The sequence below is a fragment of the Euprymna scolopes genome, chromosome 2, assembly GCF_053919585.1.
Source record: "Euprymna scolopes isolate OS-2025 chromosome 2, ASM5391958v1, whole genome shotgun sequence".
NCBI classification, from domain to species: Eukaryota; Metazoa; Mollusca; class Cephalopoda; order Sepiida; family Sepiolidae; genus Euprymna; species Euprymna scolopes.
Genome location: NC_136483.1, coordinates 40299982 through 40308245, shown reverse-complemented (window position 1 = coordinate 40308245; position 8264 = coordinate 40299982).

Sequence of the window (8264 nt, the reverse complement as noted above, 5' to 3'; positions counted from 1 at the left end):
TGCCAAATTTTCTAATCCTATTTTTCACTCAATGTTTGTACATTTGAAAATATCATACCCCCCCCCCTCAAAAATAACATCTTCAGTCATTTCTAACGAAGTATTTTGATGATAATAAGAACTGTTTAATATCTTACTATATTATTTTCATGAATTAGCTTTTTCAATGTCCCCCCTTCTCTCTCTCTCTCTCTCTCTCTCTCTCTCTCTCTCTCTCTCTCTCTCTCTCTCTCTCTCTATACGGCACAATCATGTTGACACACCAGTTCTTGACAGATCACTGAAGTTAAGTAACAATGAGCCAAGCCTGGCCATTACCAGATGAGTGATCATTTGGGAAGGCTAGGTGCTGTATGTACCGTGTCGAGTCATATAAATTTCCAGGTTTGTATCTGGAGACGCATTAATTCACTGGGAGAGATGCACCCCCAATCTTAGTTAAGATATGTATCTAGGAGAAGGTAACTCTGATGTAAAAACCTGCGTTGTACTGTATGCTTTGTCTTGTGGCAGTCATCTGCACCAACAAGGATTAACAGTAATAGCAAAAAGTGTGGTTGGCTCTACACAAAACCTTCACCACTAAAAACAAATAATCTGTGTGGAGTTCATATGTCAAAATTGACAGGAGAGTCCATCATATATATTGTAATAAAGTCGTATTCCCTTCTGTTTGTTTATTCAAAATTTGATTAAGATATACAAAAGGTACATTGTTTTACAAATTAATGTTTACACTGAAAACAGACTTTTATACACTTTTATTTAAGCATGAATTCTTTATATACTGTTTATTCAAAGGAAATCTACATTCAAGAAATAATTTCATTTGCATATTACATTAAAGAAAATCTATTTTAATAATTAACTCCATGTTATCAATTGTTTGTTGCAATAGAATTGTTTTAATTGTTCTATTTAGAAATATTATTTAAATTTAAATTATTTAACTTATTTTTTATTTAATTTATATTTACTTTAATTTATTTTCAATTATTATGAGCCAGATAGATGTGTCTTTATCTTCAATAAATTCAATATATGGTCAACTTTCATGAAAATTGGAAAAAGTTATGATATTCAATGTATCTTGAATAAAATGTGACTAACCACTCCACCCAGCAATATGTTTTAACCTAGTATATACAGTTAGTATATATATATATATATATATATATATATATATATATATATATATATATATATTTTCAGAATGTGAGATTATATATAATTATTTCCACAGCCCAAAGAATGCCGCAGCCCACAAGAGCCAAACCAGCCAACGAACCGGAAGTCTAAGACTCGAGTTTCGCCCTCATATCTGCACCCGGGATTTGAAACCCGAGCATCCTGCATGCAAGGCAAGCACTCTACCAACTGAGCAAATGCCCTGCGCAAAAGAAATTCTATTAACCAACTCAGATCAAGCAAACCGCGACGAAATCAAGCTGTGGAATAGACCTACTTCATCTCGACAAGGGGCGTGGTCATCCAACCAGCTGACCCCCAAGCCGATGTCCCACAAGTAGGAATTTTCTTTAACTCGAAAGGACGACGCCATCCAGCAGAGCTAACCTAATGAGCCATTTTTTGTTATAGAATTTTCAGAAAATATATATATATATATATATATATATATATATATATATATATATATATATATAAATTATAAAATTATATATATATATATATATATATATATATATATTATTCAATTTAGGTAAACAAAATCAAAATTACCATAAGTCGCTACAATAAATTTACTGTTTCAGTCTTAAAAGATTTCATTAGGCAACAATAAACTTTGAGGCCAGTCAGTTAAATGTGCATTGCTATTCTTATTGTCCTCTTTACCACTAGATACATATCCTTATCCATTAAACATTTTATCCACTTACTCCATCATTTCCGTTTTTCTTTGATACACTACTCAAGTTCTTTATTTCACCTTCATGTCACCCAATATGCATTGGGAATTCTCCATCCACATCTCTAATGTTTGTTCTTCCACACTTCCTGTGGTGAATTTGGTAATCAAATGCTTCATCACTTTGCCTCTATACTCACACTTCACATATTCTTCATTCAGCATGCACATCTTTCTCCTAGAGATAAACTTTCTCTTTTGCCTAATGATTTTTCTTCTGCGTGAAATTGCAAATAACCGGTTTGTGCTGTGTCACAAGTTCTTCACATAACTTAATATTTTTCTGTCTTTTTTCTTAATCAACAAATAATCTACTTGAGTCCTTTCTGTGCCAGATTCATGTTAACGAGATAATGTTCATTTTTCTTAAAAAGGCTATTTGCAAGCAACATGTCCATTGCAAGATTAAATTCTAAAATTCTTTATCTTCTTTATTGTTATCAACATATCCATTTCATCTATGCACACCCTTAAAATCACCAGATGTCTTTTCAACATCACCATTCAAATCTCCATTCACAGCAAATGCTTCCTTCTCATCAACCTTATTAGTCACTTTAATAAGCCTGTCATAAAAATCGTCTTGAATCAAACCACATTGTGGTGTATAAACAGATAATATTGCTGCGGAAATTTTCTCACCGACCATTTATTTTGTTGGTGTGATTCACTCATTTACATGATTAACTTCAATCAATTTATCTAAACATTTTCTTGCAATAAAAAACATACAATCTTTTCATTTTCTATCCAATACGGTTTATATCTCGCATTCTTTTCCATGATAATTCTAGATTTATTTCAACGAGTTTCTTGGACAGAGCACACGTCAATACAACTTCTATAAAAAAACAAAAAACAAAAATAAACTCAATAATCTCACCAGACCATCCATGCAAACTTCCTACATAGACTGAAATATGCTTGTGCGTTCGTCGACCTAAATTATTGAATTATTGTACATACAGCTGTAGACTTTATTTAACAAGAAAGAATATTCATACATTTTTATAAATAATGGCTTTTGTAAAAAAAAATACATAAGGCACATGTGTGTGCGTACATGCATGTTGTTGATCTTTGCTAATCAAGTGTAGACTGAAATTAATATTTTGCTTAAAGTTGTTACCGAGGTAAATCATGATTATAGAAATTTTTTGTTCATGAGTTGCAATGTTTGGGCTTATCTTGATAAAGTTGGAGTGTATGCGAAAGTTCATTGCATTACAGCATCAGTTTGTGTGTGTAAGACACACTTGGAGTGCATGGCGGACGTTTCCTAGTTGCGTGCTACTCGAGAAAAAGAGGAAAAAGAGAGAGAAAATGGATATTGCCATCTATCGGCTGAAACATTTAACAGGGGCGATAATTGTATGTGTCTTGAAACTGAAAATGTTGTGCATTGTGTCCGTGTCTTTGCTATGCACGAAATTCTGGTTAATGTGTCTCCACAAATGCAACCAAATTGGAAGTCATTCCTTATTTGAGTCAAAATTATTATAGTCTGGATGTCATTACTGCTGCTACTTACTGTGATGATGAAGACCAGTACTTTTATCAAGACACCATTTTTAAGTAGCTGTCTACCAAAAGCAAGAAAGTGCTTCACTTGGTCTTTATTTTTTTTTTTTATTTGCTTTCTCATAAAAAGCCAGAAGTATTCACTAGGTCTATTCTATACTACTCAATTTCAAAATATACTAAGAGAGAATTCCAATCGTCTTGATTAAGACAGAGATAGTTTACTCACACTAGGTTCAGTTTTGGGTTACTGCTAGTTTCAGAATTAATTGCCAAACACTAATATTTATGAAGTAGTGATCAAACCTTTTTTCTTGATACGACTGAATTTCAGCAATAACCTTCTAACATCTACAACTAACAAGCGAATAAGTGTCTGATAGAATAAAGATCAGGTTTAATAGTACAATTGGGATTAGCTTTTCTTTTCTTTCTTTTTTTTGCTATGACATGTTGTGACTAGCCTCTTAATTGGATCATCCTCTTCAACCTCCCATCTAACCTAAGTAAAGGCTAAAGTGGAGTGTTGCTACCATGTGACCATTTAAGCAATCAGGACACAGACTGGTCAACCACCAGGATCTTGTTTTTAGACATCACCGTTCGCCACCCACGGCCCACAGATGGCACTGTTAGGGTAGTATCACCTCTGCTGAATATTGCAATACTGACAGAGCATAATATATATATATTGATTAATTAAGTTCCGGTATGTAGTTAAGCTGAACTAAAACTAATATTTCTCCTAAAGTGCTCAATATGAGAGATATAATCGGAGTCCTGATGAGATGATGAAATAATGTTGAAATGTTGATCGATCTGAGTAGACTCGATATATATATATATATATATATATATATATATATATATATATATATATATATATTTGTTTCAGAAAAAAATACATATTACGTTGATTTGTGATCTATGTTAAAACTATAAAATAACTACAAAATAACTTCAAAATAAAATATAAAAAAAAACACTTATGAAGATTAAGATCGACATACATTGATACTAAACCTTATGTCTAGAATCCTTATTTCAATTTTTATCAAAATCCATTACAGGATTTTTATCGTAGATAATGTCTCAAGTTTAAGGTTTAAGCTTAAGAGGTCTTAAGAAGAAATCTAACTTTAAGGTATCTTTCTTAATTGGTGTTTAATGAATATGGATCAAATTCAACGCAAATCCGAAATATTTGAATTTCCCAATGGGAGGTTGTTCAAAATGAATCAAATCTGATATGTGGCATATGTGAATGAGGGAGACCAAAGTGAACCCCTGGTTGCGTAAAAGAGTTGCAGAAATGAGAAAGCAATTATTAAAATTTTCGTTCACATACAGAAAATATAAATACAAAATATTTTGCTTTCAATTAGTTAATGCTATGAACTTTTAAATGAAACATGCCCCATATTTTATTTATTTATTAATTTATTATTAGTCGACTTTATGATAGTTGGAACTTTTTCTTTGCTTCTGTGTTTTATGGATGTGCATCCATTGTGCTAGTAATTCCTGTACAGAATATTTCAGTACACCTAGCTAAGGTTTGATGTTCTAATTTGACAAAAAGTGCAGACGGCACTTATAAAGCATACAACTGCAAAACCAAAAGGAAGTGTCAGTAACTGTTCAATTGTTAATTGACATTAAACTTAAGTTAGACAAAAAAAAAATGAAAAAATTGTTTCGTTTAATGTCAGTATTAATTGACTGTTTGGTAACTGCACTGCCATTTCCGGTCTGTTCTGTAAATCAAAATTGAAAACCTTTGGGCTGATATAGAAAAGTACAGACTTTTCCATTAAAATGGATCTCTTATATATTATTTATAGAATGGCGAACAATGGATAATGGAATAAATACATAAAAGATGTTGCCACGTCTGCTGCAAAGAAAGTAGGCTCTGTCTGCAGGACTTCTCTGACCTGCCAGTTTCTTATATGTTCACAAAGCCACCATTTGCTTGTGCATGGAGTGCTGTTGCCATATCCGAACTGGTGCACCAACTACTTGGACAGGATGTAAAAAGGAATTTCTAACCTTTTTTTTTTTTTTGTATTTTTCACAATTTTTCTTAAAAAATATTTAAAAAAATGAGGTTTTTTTTTCAGATGGCGATTTTTGCTTATATAAAAGTTAGTTTTCGATTTGTCCTTATGTAAAAGTTAGTTTCCAGTCTTTATCCCATTAAATCTCGACCATTTTAGCTTGTGTAATGTTGTATCAAAAATGAAAAGTAAAATCAACTCACTTTCAGACGAGAGTGCACACACTCATTCACACTCAACACCACTTACGACGTTAAGCAATGTCACAGTTTTAGACCCGCTTGTTTTCCCATTTATCATTATTTACCTTTTGCCTACTTGAACTTTGGTATTTATGAGTTTGAACACACTTTGAACTAGAGATTGGTATTATTTTCTTCTTGATAACCTGTCACAACAACAGACTATACAAACGCGCTGCACTGGCCTATTTACATGCATGTACAGTGTATAAGCGTTCAGTTTATTATTCAATGTTCAGTTTTATATTAGAAACTATAACAAATATGGCTTAGCATAACACTTACTGCAGTTTCATGGTTAATTCAATCCTTTAAAATATCTTTATAAATTTCTGAACGTTTATATATTTGAATATATATATATCAATTTTTTTATTTCAGATTAAAAATATCCAAAAGTAAAAACCATTGGATTTCAACGAGGTTGTTGATAGTGCTCAATGAAAAGAGCAAGATATTATTTTATTAAATTTAAGTAAAAAAAATTACCATGTCGCTACAATGAATTTACTGTTTCAGTCTTAAAAGACATCGTCAGGCGACAATAAATCTCTGATCTTATTCAAGGCCAGTCATTTATCTAAATTGAATAAAATAATACATTTGAATATATATATAATGTATGCATATATATATATATGCATTATATATATAATGTATGCATATATATGCTCGTTGACCACGTTTTCTTAATTCCCTAATGAGGACTCAACTTTTTCTTTCTTAAGGGCACTATAACGATAATAATTTAAAATAAATATTGACAATTATTTTTATACCTACACACACATGAGATTTACTATATTAGTAAATAAAATATAGGGTCTATTTTTCTCTTTAAAATTTTTTACATAGGGTATTCAGATATGTGGAAAACTTTTTAATCTGTTTTCAACCGGAAAAAAGGACTGCTAAAGGGTCAAAATTGAAAAATTGGTATGTGGGGGTCACTGGATTTTTAACTGTTTGCTGTTTTACGAATGCGCATGCGTGAATCGTTCACATTACAGATTCTTTATGTTAAGAATAAGTAGGTCTGAAAACAGGTTTTGAAAATCATGTCAAGCTGGTCTAATGGTTATCGTACTTGACTCACTTCCTTCAGGTTTTGGTTTCGATCTCAGTTCTAGTACTTTTTGTTTTCTTACAAGAAGTGAACTGTTTAGAAAAACGTAATACTTGCATGTACATGCCTCAGTTTCTGTATGAATTAAAATATAATATTTATGCATATTTTATGATCAGGAAATGCCGGACGGCCTGCTAGCATATATATATATATATATATATATATATATATATATGTATAAGATTTTTTTTAACATGCAGATTGAGGGGACATCATTCACGTTGCTGGATTCGTGTCCAGGTAGCTGGCTAACTGCATGCATCAAAATATTCATGGAGGTTTATTTAGAGCTTTTTGGTAATTAACATTAATTATGTCACCAACCAAGGTCAACAACAGCCCACATTCAACCAAGTAAGTCAGTCAGCTTTTATGACGGTTGACATCCATCATCTAAACTTTATATCAGGGATTTGTATGCATTTCTTGAAGATGCACCTGAGTAGAATATATACCACATACATTATCTGAGTAGACTGCCAGGTGGTCTGGATTTGCTTATTGGGTATTCATAGCTAATCTCCACATCTCGAAGGCCATTCCTCTATCTGCCAGCTAGGGACCTGGTGAATGGAGATAGTTACTCCATACCATGATATATATATATATATATATATATATATATATATATATATATATATATATATATATATATATACTAGCAGGAAGACCCGACATTGCCTGGAATTGAATGATGTTCAACAAATGTTTCACACTCCCATATTTTTATTGTCATCAAAATCAGTGAAATTGCCCATTTTTCAATCAAATCAATTGATTGCCTGCTCTGGTTGGGGAGCCATCGTGGTGCACCAGGAAGAAGCTTCACATGCCTCCCCGCAGTGACTTAGTCCACAATACATCGTAGTCCACATTGCACTGTAGAGAACCTAATGTTGATTTTATAAAATTATTTTTATATATAATAGCTTCAATTAAAGTGTAAAATGTAAACGTCAAGTATTATACTTCAATTGTGCTCTAAATAGAAGCATTCAGTTCAAACACGCCCCTGTCATATCAAAGAACCTATTACTGATTTTATATGTTTGGCCTTACTGCTTGTGCAGTGATGATGGCTTGAATTTAGTCAAATAAAAGTTAAGAAAAAATCAAGTATCATGCTGCAATTTAGCTTTAAACAGAAACATTCATTTTGAACGCATCCCTGTCATATCAAAGAACCTACTGCTGATCTTATATGTTGAGTCTTTCAGCTTGTGTGGTAATAAAACTTCTCAAAGGCACTTACGACATTAGGACGTGTAAGGTGTTTACTTTGATCAAAATCGCCTGTTCCTTCTTTCATCAGATTATTTCGATTATCACTACTTATCGAAAATATTCCAATAAAAAAGCTATTCAAAAACACTGACAGGCACATA